This window comes from Dendropsophus ebraccatus, chromosome 9 (assembly GCF_027789765.1).
Source record: "Dendropsophus ebraccatus isolate aDenEbr1 chromosome 9, aDenEbr1.pat, whole genome shotgun sequence".
NCBI classification, from domain to species: domain Eukaryota; kingdom Metazoa; phylum Chordata; class Amphibia; order Anura; family Hylidae; genus Dendropsophus; species Dendropsophus ebraccatus.
The window spans coordinates 50,992,387-51,010,964 of NC_091462.1; positions in this window are offsets into that span (position 1 = coordinate 50,992,387).

Here is an 18,578-nt window from a genome sequence, read left to right on the forward strand (position 1 = left end):
GTGCGTCAGGTCCTGCGAAGACTACGGGCCAATCATCTGTACGCCAAGCTAGAGAAGTGCGTTTTCCATCAGCGCAGTCTTCCGTTTCTTGGCTATATCGTCTCCGACCAGGGTCTACAGATGGATCCGGCCAAGCTCTCAGCTGTCCTCCAGTGGCCACGCCCTGTGGGACTTAGAGCTATCCAAAGTTTCCTTGGATTCGCCAACTATTATCGGCAATTCATCCCTCACTTCTCGACCCTGGTCGCACCCATAGTGGCTCTCACCAAGAAGAAGGCGGATCCCAGACGTTGGCCTCCTGAGGCCGAACAAGCCTTCAATAGCCTAAAGTCTGCCTTTGCCTCTGCTCCTGCTCTAGTCCGTCCGGATGTCACCAGGCCGTTTTCGCTTGAAGTCGATGCATCTTCTGTGGGCGCAGGAGCCGTCCTCTCGCAAAGGGACAGATCAGGCAAGACCAGAACCTGCGGGTTCTTTTCTAAGACTTTCTCCCCTGCCGAGAGGAACTATACGATTGGAGACCGTGAGCTCCTGGCTATTAAGTTGGCACTGGAGGAGTGGCGTCATCTCCTAGAGGGGGCTAAACATCCCGTTAACATCTACACGGACCACAAGAACCTCCTCTACCTCCAATCGGCTCAACGCCTCAATCCCCGGCAGGCCAGGTGGTCCCTCTTCTTCTCTTGGTTCAACTTTACCATTCATTTCCGTCCAGCCGAGAGGAATATAAAGGCCGATGCATTATCCCGAGCATCCGATGTCATGGGGCAAGAGGAATCTCCTCGTCATATAATACCTCCCGATCGCCTAGTACCAGTTGCCACTTCTGCCCTGCAGAGACTGCCTCCCGGTAAGACTTATGTGCGCCCCGCACTCCGAAAACGTATCTTGAAGTGGGGGCATTCCTCTTTGGTGGCTGGGCATCCAGGAGCTCTAAAGACCGGGCAATTGATCTCCCGTCACTACTGGTGGCCCAATCTCCTCCAGGATGTCAAGGACTTTGTGGCTTCCTGCGCAGTCTGTGCCAGGAATAAGTCTCCCCGTCAAAGACCTGCCGGCCTACTTTTGCCCTTGCCAGTCCCGGACCATCCCTGGCACCACATTGGGATGGATTTCATCACGGACCTACCCCCATCTGCGGGCAATACAGTCATTTGGGTGGTGACTGACCGCTTCTCTAAAATGGCTCACTTCGTGGCCCTTCCTGGACTACCCTCTGCTCCTCGTCTGGCTCAGTTGTTCTTCCGACACATCTTCCGCCTGCATGGACTTCCTCTTCACATTGTGTCCGACCGAGGCTCTCAATTTGTCTCCAAGTTTTGGCGTGCCCTCTGCTCGCAGCTCCAAGTGAAGCTGGACTTCTCATCAGCCTATTATCCCCAGACCAACGGGCAAGTAGAGAGAGTCAATCAGATCCTGGGTAACTACCTACGTCATTTTGTGTCCAGCCGCCAAGACAACTGGTCCGATCTACTTCCATGGGCGGAATTCTCCTATAACCATCTGGACTCGAGTTCCACAGGCAAGTCTCCTTTCTATGTGGTCTACGGGCATCACCCTCGTCCTCCTCTGCCTCTCTCTCCATCCTCTGGGGTCCCAGCCGTGGAGGAGTTGTTATCTGACCTGCAGTCGATCTGGGAACAAACTCGACAGTCCTTACTCAAAGCCTCTGAACGCATGAAGGACCAGGCTGATAAGAAGAGGAGACCTGCCACAAATTTTCTTCTAGGTGACAAAGTCTGGCTCTCGGCCAAATATGTCCGACTCAAGATTCCCAGCTACAAGTTGGGTCCTCGATTCCTTGGTCCTTTCTCGGTGCTAAAACGCATCAACCCTGTCACCTACAAACTCCGCCTGCCCCCTACGATGCGGATTCCGAACGCCTTCCATGTCTCCCTCTTGAAGCCAGTGGTCCTCAACCGGTTCTCCGATAAGTCTCCGTTCTCTGTTCCACAAGCCGTCTCTGACGACGTCTACGTTGTTAAGGACATTCTGGCCATGAAAACTGTCAGAGGGAGACGATTCTTCCTGGTGGACTGGAGAGGATTTGGTCCTGAGGAGAGGTCCTGGGAACCCGAGGCTAACATCCTGGACAAAGATCTCATCAAGGGGTTCCTGCAGGCTAGAAAGAGGGGGAGGCCAAAGGGGGGGGGTCCCGTGCTCCGGGCCGCCGCCGCGACCGCCCTCTATCCCACGCAGCTGCCTGGGTCCCTGTGCAGGGACCCGGCGCTGCGGCCTGTTGGGCCCCGGGGGGCGCCTCACCTCGTCCCGCTCCGGTCTCCGTCTGTGCCGGCCGGCGTGCGCGTCCCCGCCTCCTAGGGCGCGCGCGCGCCGGCTGTCTCAGGTTTAAAGGACCAGTCCGTCCCTAATTGGTAGTTGCACCCAATCACTCCCTATAAATCCCAGCATGCCCTGTCCCTCGTGTTGGAGCCTCTATATGCTTCCCATAGCGTTTGGCCCAGCTCCCTGTTGTTCCTGACCTTAGTCCTTGTCCCTTGTTCCTGTCCTCAGTCCTAGTCCCTAGTCCTTGCCCGCTGCCTTCCCATTGTTCCTGAGTCCTGTCCGCCACCTGCAAGCACATATACTATCCTTCGCCTGCACTATCTCCTGCCTACTGCTCCTGTCACGCCTCGCCTGCCGTCACTAGCAACCAAGCCAGGGGTAGCGACCTGGGGGTCGCCTGCCGCAGCAAGTCCATCTCGCCTTGCAGCAGGCTCTGGTGAAAACCAGTGGCCCCTTAGACTCCGCTCCCTGGTGAGGTCTGTGCTATCGCTGGTGACGGTCCAGTGGATCCACTACTCCAGGCGTTACAATAATGATGTTACTGACATGTAGAGCCCTAAATTCAACCAAATACACTACCCCCGTATCATATAGATGCTTTAAACTATGAAATCCGAAGAAATCCGAAATTTGGTCGAACCGAACTTTCCGAAAAAATCCAGAAGTCCGGTCGGAACGAACTTTTGAAAAGTTCGCTAATCTCTACTCACAGTCCTGGTGCCCCCACCTCACAGTCCTGCGGCCCCCACTTCACAGTGCTGCCGCCCCCACCTTACAGTCCTGTGCAGACAGATGTAGTAGCCGCATCTCCTCCTGCCTCCCCCACCTCCAGCCTTCTCCTCCGGCCTCCTCTTCAGGACCGCGCTGCTCTCTTCTCTCTCCAGTCACCGACCCTGCTCTGCCCTTTTGTAGTCCTTAAGCTAAGCAATGCTTTTAATTATTTCTATAGCATTGCATAGATCAGTAAAATCGGATTAGGAGAGGGTTAAATGCCGCTGTCAGTTGTGGAGGGAGAGAGTTGCGGGCGCAGGGAGGGAGGGTGGGCTGCGGAGGAAGACAGTACATGGGACACTCAGAGAACAGGGCAGGCACTCAGCTCGCTGCCCACCATGTCTTCTGCTGTGTACTCTATGATAAGCCATGCTGCTGCGCGGCTTATCATAAAGTATCAAATACTAGGGAATCCTGGTATCAAATTGAAAATATGCCCCGAAAATTGATAGTAGAATTGATATTTTGGTGGATCGTGCATCCCTACTATGTGGTATATGGTAATAGTATCTGGTGATCAAAAGTGCAAGCTCTTATTTAGCTCATCAAGAATGCATGCAATACACTGTCCATAGGTAATGATGATGATTATTATATAGATATTTTTTTTTATTAATCTACAAATAACTCTAGTACAATAAACAGACTAGTACTGACAGAGAAAGACTCCTGACCATAAGAGCTTACAGTCTACAAGGGAAGAGGAAATAAGAGCTGCTAGTATGGGTAGTGGCTTAATTTAACCAATAGAAAATTAAATCTAAAGCTTCTGATTCCCCAGGATAGGCCATTAATATCTGACTGGTGGGGTGCCAACACCAACACCTGCACTGATGTGCTATTCAGCAGGGTTTACATGGCCAGATCTATGCTATGAACAAAGTCAGAAGAAGCTGGCTCCATTCGCTACATAGTGGCCTTGCTTGCTTACTGCAGATCAGCTCTCATTTACTTTTGTAGCAGAAGTTGCAGTAACCAGACATGACCATTACACAGTAAACGGAGCTGGATTTACTATTTATAAAATAATGTATAAAATGTATGAGGAAATCATCTAATTAAATAAAATAATCTCTTCCACTTAGGCATCTTATGTTGAACCAAAAGTCTAGTAAACACAGCCATTGTGACAAAAAGGGTCTGTGTTTGCTTGTAAGTAAAAAAGGGAAGTTGTGGGTAATGAATGTGAAGTCCTCTCTGCTTCCCCACTCTTTTATTACTTCTTATAATGGGAGTGACTGTAATAACAGAAGTAGAATAGGCAATTACTAGGAATTACCATGGGTGCAACCAGTAGGGTTGTAGGCACAGCACCTGCCAGGGCAGTGACAAAGCATAGGAAGGGGTAGGCGATGGCCAAGGGCACCATGTATTACAATTTGCATCCTGACCCTGGTCTTGCACTTGGACGCTGCCCTGTCCCCAGTTTTATTCCAGCAATATGTCAATTGCATGATGAGCATACAATGGACATATTGGAAATTGTAGTTTTTCAACAGCAAGTATTTCACATATATATATATCATATATTATATATTTTATAGATATATGTATGTATGTATGTATGTATGTATGTATGTATGTTTTTTTTGGGGGGGGGGGGATTGATGGGTAGAAAGATTTGGGAGAAACTGAATGTGGCCTTATGTTACTGTGGGGATTGCTGGTTACTCTTCCTTTATGCACCATCCATATTTAGCATCCATATGCTTGCATATCACATCATTATGTTTTCCCTATGATGTCATATCATAGTGCAATGTCCTAGAACAGGCGTGCCATTGCTGTTTTGTTGTTCTGTTATATGTAGTTCAGCACAAAAGTATTTTCTATTTAAGTGTTCTGAGGATGTAACCTGGTGTCTTCTGCACTCCCACCACTAGATGTCTTACTATATCTTATGTACTGGATAGCACAGCTGAAGGAGATTCTTTACAAAGGGTTATTTTGGTTCTTTGACTGCCTAGCTTAACATCACCAGTGACATCACTGTGCACATTATCCCCTTCTGTACCTTGATTGTGTGCATTATCCCACTATTGTAACATTAAAATATGCCATATCCCTGTACTGTAACATAAACACGCATATAAGTCTACCGCTGTGACAGCACTTTGTGCATTTCCCTGTACTGTGATCTAACTGTGTGTATACTCCATGTGTACTAGAGAGACCAATACGATTATGCGCTTTTCAACTTCTGAACTTGCTGTTAAAGGTGGTCATGGTGGAGTGAGAACCCTTTACAAATTTCTCTATGCAGCCCAATGGCTAAATGGCTACTTAAGCATGCACCAAAGACCTCCCTAACATATTGACTAAATTGAGAAAAGAGAGGAACACAGGCGCTCATGTGCAGACAACAGGAGTATGTTTGCATATTAGGTAAGGCAAAAACGCACTTACCTAGTGGAGTTGGACTGAAGGCACAACAACTAGAATCACTTGAAAAAAACAATGGATGATCTTCTGGAATTGCTGCCACTGATCCCAACCGGATAGGAAACAATTGGTAATGATAAATTGGACAAAGAAGAAAAAAAGGGGGATCTTGTATCAGGCACTACACCAGGGAATAAAGTAAAACATTTATTGCACTAAATATGACAAAAAACTATTGTGTTTCGAGAACGAAAGGTCCTCTTCATCAGGTATTTTGCACATACCTGATGAAGAGGACCTTTCGTTCTCGAAACAAAATAGGTTTTTTTCGTATTTAGTGCAATAAATTGCTAATGTCACTGAAACGGCACCGAGGATAAAGTTAAGAAACTTACCTTCATTCTCAGATAGTTCTGATAGTTTCTCTTCAACCCCTTAAAGGGGTTGTCCGGCGATAAAAAATTATTCACAGAATAACACACATTACAAAGTTATACAACTTTGTAATGTATGTTATGTCTGTGAATGGCCCCCTTCCCCGTGTCCCACCACCCCCACCCGTGTACCCGGAAGTGTGGTGCGCTATACATTACCTGTCACGTGCCGACCACGGTCTCCGATCTTAAGCAGTGACGTCTTCTTCGGGAGGCCACGGATCTTCCCGAGTGCCGGCCGCCCTCTGCAGCGTCATCCGAAGCTCAGCCGCGAGTGGCTGAGCATAACTGTGCTCAGCCAATCGCGGCTGAGCAGCTGATGACGTGGCCGCGTCATCAGCCGCTCAGCCGCGATTGGCTGAGCACAGTTATGCTTAGCCAATCGCGGCTGAGCTTCGGATGACGCTGCAGAGGGTTGCCGGCACTCGGGAAGATCCGCCGGCCTCCCGAAGAAGACGTCACTGCTGACGATCGGAGACCGTGGACGACACGAGATGCGGTGAGTATAATGCACCACACTTCCGGGTCTAGCGTGGGTGGGGGGAAACACGGGGAAGGGGGCCATTCACAGACATAACATACATTACAAAGTTGTATAACTTTGTAATGTGTGTTATTCTGTGAATAATTTTTTATCGCCGGACAACCCTTTTAAGGACAGAGCCAACTTGCATTTTTGCAATTCCGTTTTTTTCCTCCTTGTGCTTAAAAGGCCATAGCACTTGCATTTTTTCACCTAGAGACCCACATGAGCCCTTATTTTTTGTGCCATTAATTGTACTTTGCAATGACAGGCTCAATTTTTTCATAAAGTATACTGTAAAAAAAAAAAAAAAAATTTCAATGTACGGTGAAAAAAAACAAAACAAAACCATTTTGTTTATTTGGGGGGTATGTGTTTTTGCGCTGTTCGCCCTGGGGTAAAACTGACTTGTAATATATGTTCCTCAAGTCGTTACGATTAAAATGATATGTAACATGTATAACTTTTCTTTTATCTGATGGCCTGTAAAAAATTCAAACCATTGTTAACAAATATATGTTCCTTAAAATCGTTCCATTCCCAGGCTTATAGCGCTTTTATCCTTTGGTCTATGGGGGTGTGTGAGGTGTCATTTTTTGCGCTATGATGTGATCTTTATACCTTGATTGAGCATATGCGCCTTTTTGATCGCTTTTTATTACAATTTTTCTGGATTTGATGTGACCAAAAAATGCGCAAATTTGCACTTTGGGATTTTTTTGCGCTTACGCCATTTACTGTGCGAGATCAGGAATGTGATTAATTAATAGTTCGGGCGATTACACACGCGGCAATACCAAACATGTTTATTTATTTATTTTTATTTATAACATGGGAAAAGGGGGGTGATTCAAACTTCTATTAGGGGAGGTTTTTTTTTTTTAACTTTTACACATATACTAGAAGCCCCCCTAGGGGACTTCTAGTATAACTGCACTGATCTCTCATTGATCTATGCTGTATATAGTAATACAGCACAGATCGATGAGACAGGCACTCGATTGCTTCCGGCTGCTGCAGCCAGAAGCAACCAAGTGCCGAGCCGGGATCAGCACCCCGGCCCGCAGCAGAAAGGGAGGTCACTCTTCTGGGACAACATCCCTGGGACAACTTTGACAGCTGCATCTGCTTACTTTAGTAGCGGCCACGGCGATCACACCGTGCCCGTTAATAGCCGCGGTCCTAGGCTACATGCGGCACCCGGGACCACGGCGGTTTAGAGCGGGGTTGCCGTCCGCCCCCCCCCCTCTGAACTCCCCGAGGCGGCCACAAGGCGTAAATATACGCCCTGTGTTGTTAAGGAGTTAAAGAAGTCTGGCAAAATTTTTTACAAAAGTATTGTATTGTTATACAAATTACCAATATACACTTATTACGGGAAATTCTTATAAAGTGCTTTTTTCCCTGCACTTACTACTGCATCAAGGCTTCACTTCCTGGATAAAATGGTGATGTCATGACCCGACTCCCAGAGCTGTGCGGGCTGTGGCTGTGGCTGCTGGCAGGGGAAACACTGAGGGACACAGGGCACTGGAGGGACACTGAACATCCCTCTGCCATCACTGCCAACGCACTTTATGTGCATTTCCCGTAATAAGTGAATATTGGTAATTTGTATACATTTTGGGGGGAAATACAATACTTAAATAAAAATTTTTGCTGGACTTTAGAGACGGAGCACAGTTGAATGCCAGTCAAAGTGTAAAGGTAGTCATACAGCTATACACCAACAGCTGTTCAGAACATTCTTTTGATGCACAGCTCGATCTTCCCATACACATGAACGTTTTGCTTGGTCAAACTTTCACTCGTTCTTAATGGAGAGAGGAGTTGTAAACCACTGTGAGACAGCTCTGGTTATGATGGCTTATCTCTCTGAGAACATAAGAGTTGGGCAGTTGAAATTTGACATGCCCAACCTTTCTCTCCTCTGACGTCATCTATTTGGGAAAGTGTGGAGACCCCAATACACTTTAGACAGTGGTCTGGTCCTGCTGAAGTCAGTGGCTTTGGACAACTTTGACTAATGTGTATGAAGACCGTCTTCATCGTAATAGGCAGCTAACAGACACCTCTGGCAGCAGCTGGTTTCCTGATACATGACTGTTTAAAATCTAATATGTCCGATCCACCTTTTTTATGACATATGCCATTATGGGATAGTCAGGAAATTGATGGTTCCTGTGTATCTACACTTTCCTGTCTTAAAAGGAAATAAGTTTTCCTTGGAAGTAATTAAAGTGTACCTGTCATTATAAAAAAAACTTTCGACATGTCATAGAGACATGTCAAAAGTTTTGATATGTCTTCTCCGCACTCTATCTCCCGATCGGTACACTGAACACTTAGACCCGGACCGATTAAAACTTTTGACATATCTCTATGACATGTCAAAGGTGTTTTTTTTATAACAACAGGTACACTTTAATGTATTCTACTTATTCTTAAAATAACATCATTGCGTGATACTTCTTGATTTGTTTCTGTAGACACCAGCATTAATCACCTTTGCACATCTCTTCTTTATCTTTTATGTCTAATTTTTATGCCTCCCTTCCTAAAAATAAAGATTACTGTGCTTTTTATTTCTTAATTTCTGCATGTATAAACATTAGTCACCTTTGTACAACTCATTTTGTTGCTGGTGGCTCATGTTATAAAGTGGTAAAAAATAATATTACCTTGTGTGGAATTTTTTTTAATGCCCTGGGACATTAGCCACTGCACGTATTAACTCATAAAAGAGCACATTTATTTCTTTTTTTTGTTAGCACAGTGATGCAACATTGACTTTATAGACTTATTGAGTCCACGCCTCCCTGCCGCACTACCTATGGATCGCGTATTAGGCCTGTCCTAGAAACAAAGCAGAATTTTATTACCATGTTAGTGCTTCTAGTCCTCAATAATCTTCTAATAAAACACCAGTCACTTACAGTAAATAGTTGTTAACAAGTGTTAACAGCTTTTCATGTTTTGTGAATGATGCCCAAGGTTAGAGTTAACTAGTTTTATTTTGTGAGTTCCCTAAAGAGGTTCTATTTTCTACATTACAGCAGATAGTTCACTGTCAGGTTGAAGTGCATAGATTAAAATATTTGATCCTTAGTTGACAAATGTATATAGACTCTACTACAGCTGCAGTAAGAACAGATTGTATACAGCCTAGATGGTGCATATCTGTTGCTGCTCTATACAAAACTAAAGCCCCTATTACACAGGCCGATGGAAAGTAGCAAACGAGCACTGTCAGCTGCGGTGGGGGGTGGGGCTGACTGGGTGATCGCTAGATTGTCTGGGTAGCCCATTGGAGATAGCAGCGGTCTGCTACCGCCGCTCCTGTTCCACGAGGCGACTGCAGCAGATTGTTCATAGTTGTTTGTCTTCCTGTTTGTCTTCATTGTTCTTGTCGGCTGATCATTGTCTTCGGCTGTATATGGCCGATAATTGTTTTCTGTAATAGGGCCTTAAGTGCCTATTCACACGCCTGCAATTCTGTCCACAATTGCAAGCAGAAAATTGTTTCAATGTGTTTCAGGGGCCCCATTCACACATCCGTAGTTGTCAAGGGGCCATGATCCATACCGCAATGCGGAATAAAATTCCTCCATAAACACACCAATAGAATTCTTATGGATCCGTATTTTTGCAAAAATACGGATCCACAATCCGCAAATAGTTACTAGATTATTATTACCACACTTCAGCAAAAAATACGGATCCAATAAGGATTCAATACGGATGGAAATGTGCGCATTGCTAATGAAAAATAAGGGACTCAAATTTGCTGAGGGAAAAATATATGGAAGCTTGCTTGTTCCCTCTATTATAGCAATCGTGGATAAGCGGTTAACATTCAATGGTTGTACAGTATTACTGCTTAATTCCAAAAATAGCACCACACCTTTGGTTGTACCTGTTATTGCAGTTCAGCTCCAATGAAGTTAACATAGCTCAGCTGCAATACCACACACCACCTGTGGACAACTGTGGTGCTGTTTCTGGGGGAAAGCAGCAATATTTTAATCCATCCTAATACTTAAAATCGTATGCTCACCTGTCTGCGCTCCCCCGTTGTCCTCCTATGGGTCTCCGGTATCTCCAGCCGCCTTCAGCCCTCTCAGCCAATCACTGACTGAGATAGAACAGTGCCGTGCCCAGTGATTGGCTAAGTGAGCTGTCACTCTTGTCTTGTGAGTGAGAGCCTGCTCTGTCAATCACTGACTAACTGAGATAGGACAGTTTTGCTTTTCTCTGTTTATAATGCACTTCATAAAGCAACAAAGTGATGGGGGTGGGGTGTGATTTACAATATACTGGTCTAGATGGCATGTAGAGGGAGAGGGGGATAGTGATGTACTGGTGTTATGTGTGCAGAAATGAAGGAAACAGCAGCAGCAACAAGGAAGGGAGTTACACTAAGTACTGAACTGCTGCTGCGGTGAGAAGGAAGCCTTGTTTTATCTTTCAGGGACAATGAAGATCTTCTGTAGGCTCATAAATTGCAGACAAACAATGCAGGTGCTCTCTCTTTGACTCCTGCACATAGAATTGTCTACGCCCCACCACCACTTCCTGTGTTCTGTTCTGATCTGTCTGTTATACCAGATGGATGCCCCCCCTTATAACACTGGACGATGCAGAGAAGTAAGACACCTAGTGGCCTAGGCTTTAGATTTTTTTTTTCTGTAAGTAGTCATTTTTGGTAACTGAAGATATTTGCAAACATGTTAGGGATCACCTAGACTATAATAAAGTTGTTAAAAACAAAAGTGACCATGTATGTAGGCAATTTAAAGGGGTTAGCCAGCTGTACAAAAACATGGCCACTTTCTTTATAGACAGCACCACTCTTGTCTCCAGTTTGGGTGGGTTTTTGTAACTCCATTCCATTGAAGTGTATGGAGCTTAATTGCAAACCACACCTGAAGTGAACACCAGAGTGGTGCTGTCTCTGGAAGAAAGTGGCCATGTTTTTGTAGTACTGGATAACCCAACTTTGAAAATTCCACCATCTGTATCATAAAAATGAAAGTCTGTCTGTCTGTCTTTCTGTCTGTCCGTCTGTCGCCTATAGACTTCCAAACGCCTGAACCGTTTGACGCCAAATTTGGCCCAAAGATACATTGGGTGCCCGGGAAGGTTAGAGCGAAGGTCCCGTCCCCGCCAGATGTACAGGAGGGGAGGGGGAGGGGTAAGAGTGCCCCATAGAGATGAATGGGAAAATTTCCACATTGCAAACACAGGTGATATAATTAGTGCTGAAGCTGACCAGCAGAAACGGCAGTTGAAAGCCTTAGCAACCAATAGGATTACTACTTTCATTTTCAAAGGGAGCTGGAATCTGATTAGTTGCTAGGGCCAGCTGCCTCACAACATCCACAGAAATAAATACAGTAAGGGTGCCTTCACACCTACCGGATCCGCAGCGGATTTCAAGCTGCGAATTAACAGCGAAATCCACTGCGGATCCAGTGTCATTCAACCCTATGACACTATATACTCGCAGGGGGATTGACATCCCGCTGCGAGTATGTAAAATAACCCCCTCGGTAGCCGGAGTGTAACTTACACTGACAGAGGTCCCCATCATCCCGCCCGCACAGACCGCTGTTAGATCGCGCAGGCTCCCCTTCAGTGTGTTCAGCGCTCTGATACTGCCGGGCACAGCTCTCTCCTCATGGCTCTGGACGCTGCACACACCGCTCCAGCTTGCTTCGGGGGGGGGGGGGGGCAGAGCCGTGCCCAGCAGCAGCACAGCGCTGAACACACTGGAGGGGAGCCTGCACAATCCAACAGCGGCCTGTGCGGGCGGGATGATGGATGTCTTTGCCAGTGTAAGTTACGCTCCGGCTGCCGAGGGGGTTAATTTACATACTCGCAGCGGGATGTCAATCCCACTGCGAGTATGTAGTGTCATAGGGTTGAATGACACTAGATCCGCAGTGGATTTCGCAACGAATTCGCAGCGTGAAATCTGCTATGGATCCAGTATGTGTGAAGGCACCCTAACAGTGTACAGTGTATATTCAGTGTATACAGTAAGGGGCTTACCTGCTGGGTGGTGATGTTGGGGAATGTATACAGTAAGGGGGTGTTAGGGAATGTATACAGCATGGGGGCTACCTGGGGGGGGGTATACAGCATGGGGGCTACTTGAAGGGGGGAGTATATACAGCATGGGGGCTACCTACAGGGGGGAGTGTATAAAGCATGGGGGCTACATGCAGAGGGGAGTTTGTACAGCATGGGGGCTACCTGAAGGGGGGAGTGTATACAGTATGGGTGCTATCTGCAAGGGGGGCGCAGTGTATTCAGTATGGGGGGCTACCTGCAGGGGGGAGTGTATACAGTACAGGGGCTACCTGCAGGGGGGAGTGTATACAGTATGGGGGCAGCCTGCAAGAATGGGGGAAGTGTATACAGTATGGGGGATACCTGCAAGGGGGGGAGTGTATACAGTATAAGGACTACCTGCAAGGGGGGGGGGTGTATTGAGCATGGGGCTACCTGCGGGAGAGGAGTGTATACAGTATAAGGACTACCTGCAAGGGGGGGGGGTGTATTGAGCATGGGGCTACCTGCAAGTGGGGGAATGTATAGAGTATGGGGGCCACCCACAGGGGTGGGGGTGTATACAGTACAGGACCTCCACCAACTATATACTACAGGTATACAGGACCTCTACTAACACTGTCAATGTTGTAGATAACCAGGCTCAGCATTACACTACCAATGTTGTATATAAAACTGCTGATGTTGTATATAACCAGGCTGTATATAACACTGCCAATGTTGCATATAACCAGGCTCAGCATAACACTACCAATGTTGTACATAACAAGGCTGTATATAACTGCCAATGTTGTATATAACCAGGCTCTATATAACACAGCCAATGTTGTATATTATCAGGCTCAGTTTAACACTAATGTTGTATACTAGGCTGTATACTTTGTAACACTGCCAATGTTGCATATAACCAGGCTGTCTATTACACTGACAATGTTGCATATAACCAGGCTGTATATAACACTGACAATGTTGTATATAACCAGGCTCTGTATATACAGTGGTACCTCGGTTTTTGAACATAATCAGTTCTGGAAGGCTGTTACAGAACCGAACAGTTCGAGAACCGAGCTGTAAGTTCCCATAGGGAACAATGTAAATGTGATTAATTGGTTTTTACACTCCGTGGGTCAGGTGCAGCGCACCCGGCCCACAGAGTGCAAAAACACTCCACATCCCCCGCAACAGTGAGAGGCAGGAGCGGGCGGCTATTTAAACTTGCCGCCGAGCTCCTGCTCCAATCAGCTGCGGGGGACTCCCCCGCAGCTGAGAGGAGCAGGAGCACGGCGGCAAGTTTAAATAGCCGCCCGCTCCTGCCTCTCACTGTTCCTGAACACCTCTAACTGTCAGCTGAACATCAGTTCAGCTGACAGTTATCCCCCTGGTTTTGTTCGGATACCGAGCAATGTTCGGATACCGAGCAAAACTTCAGGGGGAAATTCAGTTCGAAAACCGAATTGTTCGAACTCTGAGGTGTTCGGGAACCGAGGTTCTACTGTAAAACTGACAATGTTGTATATAACCAGGCTCTGTATACAGTCTGATCACATGATGACATCTCAGTTTGACTATTAGGTATTTAGGATGTTTGAAGTTTTTAGTTTATTTCTAACCTACAATTTACATAAACAGTGCAGAACTGTCGGGGTATATAGTGTATATAGGGGTATATAGGGCTTCTGGCGATTTCCTCTTAAACAAAAAAACACAAGGGCATAGATTTGCCTCCTGGGCGACCTTGGAACAAATCTAATTAACACACTGACACTTTATACCCAGGCAACGCCGGGTACATTTTCTAGTTTGTCATATTTTAAAGTGTCTTATAGCCTACAGAAGATTGTAATGCTTTGTATATCAGTAGATCAGAGGTTTTTAAATGAGTGAAACAAATAAACATTCTGTATTATAGCCTCAATATCTTTGATGGTGGAAACAGTTCTATTACAGGAGATAAAGAAAAATTGCTGGTTGGTGAGTATGCACAACCTATAACCTTGGTCATCTGTACTAAGTAGCTTACCTAGACTCTAAATAGGCATTTACAAGGGGGTAGTTTGATCATTCATCATTATGGACAAATCCCTTTAAAGCCCTGGTTCATACATATCTGTATCTTTGAAGGGGGGAAATTTGAACAATTTGACATCAAACTTGTTGTCCGTTTCCATTGGTGAACTTCCAGTCATGTGCTACAACACAGGCCAGTATGGAAAAGTAATGCAATGTATTTATAAAATTACTCAACTTTTTATACATATAGGGGGAAATTTATCAAACATGGTGTAAAGTGAAACTGGCTCAGTTGCCCCTAACAACCAATCAGATTCCACCTTTCATTTTCCTAAGAGTCTTTGAGGAATAAAAAGTGGAATCTGATTGGTTCCTAGGGGCACCTGAGCCAGTTTTACTTTACACTATGTTTAATAAATCTCCCCCATTATATTTATAGCTGAATGATATATAGGTAAATAAAATAGGGTTTATATGTGGACATACCCTACTAAATGGTTCATTCAGACAGCTGTGTTGTTGTGAATATGCACCGGATTTTCTCTGTTTCTTCAGCACCATTATCATTAAAAATGGTAAACTTGTAAAAGTTATCAAGTAACTATGTTAATGCCCCTCCCTATAAAACGTTGCTTTAATGAGGTTAAAGAACAGCCCAGAGGCTAAATAACATGTCCCCTTGGCATGACTAAAAGCCTCACTGTTTGTAGAGGAAACTTAACGTTCTTCATTTGTCCTAATAAATGTAAAGATTTCCTATGGTGTTTTAGTCTATTTGTTAATTGTAAAGATTGCATCACATATAAATTCTTAGATTTAAGACGAGCATCTGTTACACAGGTCACACAAGCAATATATCAGCATAGAGCAGAGGAGCTGAAATCCCAATTCTGAAATCCCTTGCAGTTGTCTTTATTATTGCCTTCCTTAGGGTAGGGAACCTTGGCATGATGGGAGTTGTAATTTTGCAACAGCTGAAGAGCCAAGGTTCCCCATCCCTGCTCTAGAGTCTGTATATTTAATACATTAATAATTTATAAAACAGTGTAGGGCTTATAAAATCCTAAAAATTCCAAAATGTTGCTAACTTTATATTGTCCATGTATGTAGGTGTTGACACTGAGAATGGAAGGTACTGATCAGCAGGAGTTCCCACTGTGGGAGTTGTGGCAGCAGGGGGGTGTGGCAGGAGAGTACACATTTTTCATTTTTCATTACACATTTGTTTTTACTTATAACAAATGGTTTAAATTGTGTATCTATGTTTTTTCCTTACTTGGCTGTAAGTATTAACCCCTTAACGACAAAGGGCGTATAGGTACGCCCTATTGCCGGTAAGGGCGTTCAGAGCGGGGCCGCGCGGCGACCCTGCTCTGAACCGCGGCGGTCCCGGGTGCCGCGTGTAAGTAAATAAATAAACAAACATGTTTGCTATTGCCGCGTGCGTAATCGCCTGAACTATTAATTAATCACATTCCTGATCTCATAGGTAAACGGCGTAAGCGCAAAAAAATCCCAAAGTGCAAAATTGCGCATTTTTGGTCGCATCAAATCCAGAAAAATTGTAATAAAAAGCGATCAAAAAGTCGTATATGCGCAATCAAGGTACCGATAGAAAGAACACATCATGGCGCAAAGAATGACACCTGACACAGCCCCATAGACCAAAGGATAAAAGCACTATAAGCCTGGGAACGGAGTGGTTTTAAGTGACGTATATTTGTTGACAATGGTTTGAATTTTTTACAGGCCATCCGATACAATATAAGTTAGACATGTTACATATCGTTTTAATCGTAACGACTTGAGGAACGTGCATAACAAGTCAGTTTTACCCCAGGGCGAATGGCGTAATAACACATTTCCCCCAAATAAACAAAATGCGTTTTTTTTTTCAATTTCACCACACTTTGAATTTTTTTCTGGTTTCGCAGTGTACTTTATGCAAAAATTCAGCCTGTCATTGCAAAGTACAATTAGTGACGCAAAAAATAAGGGCTCATGTGGGTTTCTAGGTGGAAAATGCAACTGCTATGGCCTTTTATGCACAAGGAGGAAAAAACGAAAACGCAAAAATCGAAATTGGCTCTGTCCTTAAGGGGTTAAACTCAGGGAGACCAGCCAAACGACAACACTGCCGGCTGCTAGTGAAAGCGCTCAATGCAGTGAAGTCCTAGGTGCATTGCCCCCTGGGAAACATGAATATGCAAAAGAAGAGCCCGTGGAGCCTCATTGAAGAGTCTCAAAACACAGGACTAGCCAGATATTCCTTTTGCATACTCATGGCTGTAAGTATGTTATAGCTTTATTATGCTATACACTAGGTTGATGGTGATTGTTTTCACTATGCATTAAATGCAGCATGACTATAAGGCTATGTTCACACAGTGTAAAAGTACTTGTTGCAATCGGCAACAACGGCTGTACTTTGTATGCCAAGATACCCTGCATGTGTTTCTATGGGATCCCAGCCGGAGCGTATACACATAGTATACACTCCAGCCGGGATCCCAAGCGGCCCGCAAAGAACTGACATGTCAGTTTCCTGCGGCCGCTAAACATTGAATAGCGGCTGTAGAAAACAATGTCAGTCCACATTATGGAGCGAGCAGCTCCGGCTGCTTTCTTCATACTGTGCAGTGGGAAGTTCTGATGCGGGCGCGCGCTGATGCACCCGCATCAGAACTCTATGGCCATAAAGTGGCAGTACTGGCTGGGATGATCTGGTATCTGGGCAGTTGAGTCTTGCTTAATGTGTTTTTCTGGCAACTTTTAGCTGTTTGCCTCAGTTATATTTCTCTGGGTCTAAGAAGCCTATAATATGGTCTGAATAGAGATGTGAATGAGTGCCGATTAGAGAGATTGGCATTTGATTGCAGGCACAGTGCTGCACAAATGATCACTAGATTGCTCTCGGGATCCATTAACTTCATCATATTTAACCCACACCTCCCCTTTTACATGGGAAGATTTGCTGATGTTTCTAATTCATTCGTTGATCATTGGCCCTTTTATATGAGCCAGTTACTGTCAGTGAGCGTTCCTGTCTGACAATAATCATCTCATGTAAAAGGGCCTTTAGTGCCTGCTACTTGCTTATTTTGCATTGTTTAGTCTAGGGCTAGTGCAGAAATAGTACAGGGCCAGCTAGCTTCAATTATATTTTTGTCCGTTTAGGTTAGGGGAAATGAGAATGGTAAGGAAAGTTAGTTAGTTACTTAAAGTGACACTGTCACCCCCTATTTGCATTCTGACTGCTCTCCACAGGTGTAAAGGGTAAATGTTACAGCTTTCATTACTTATTTTATATTATACCTCATGGTGCTTGTTCTGATAAAAAATTACACACAAGGTTTGAGATAAGGGGAACGGGTATTTGGTACCAATGTATACATAATAAAAATCATATATATTTTTTTAAAAACTAAAACCCAGTGTTTGTTTGTATAAATTCTGATAAAAAGTTGTTTTTATCACCTGTGGATTGGTATATGTGGGCAGGGCCTCGCACTCTATGTGCCACATTACTCCGCCCCTAGTGCCACTTAGCCCTGCCCCATCCATGACGTCATCACCTAAAGCCTAGAGCTTTAGACCTTCCAATGGCTGCTGAGGGGGTGGGGCCTATGCGGCGATGACATCATGGATGGGGCGGGGCTAAGTGGCACTAGGGGCAGAGCGATGTGGCACATAGGGTGCAAGGCCCAGCCCACATATACAAAACCACAGGCGATAAAAACGACTTTTTACCAGAACAAGCACCATGAGGTATAATATAAAATAAGTAATGAAAGCTGTAACATTTACTTTTTACACCTGTGGAGACAGGGGGTGACAGTGTCACTTTAAATCCTATCAGTGTTGCCTTATTTGTCTTCAGTTCCATTTCAGGCTGTTGTCCTTATGCACTTGCATCATCATTCAAACTATAATCTCCAGTTTTGTCCACCTAATAATGAGCTGCCATTTTGTTCTTGTTACCTCTGATATTGATACACGCTCTAATGATTTTTCTTTTGACTGCTTGTTGGTCATCTTATTCTCTTTTACTACCACTTGGGGGTATTGGGAGCTATTGTTAGCACCCGTAAGAGGTGTAATAG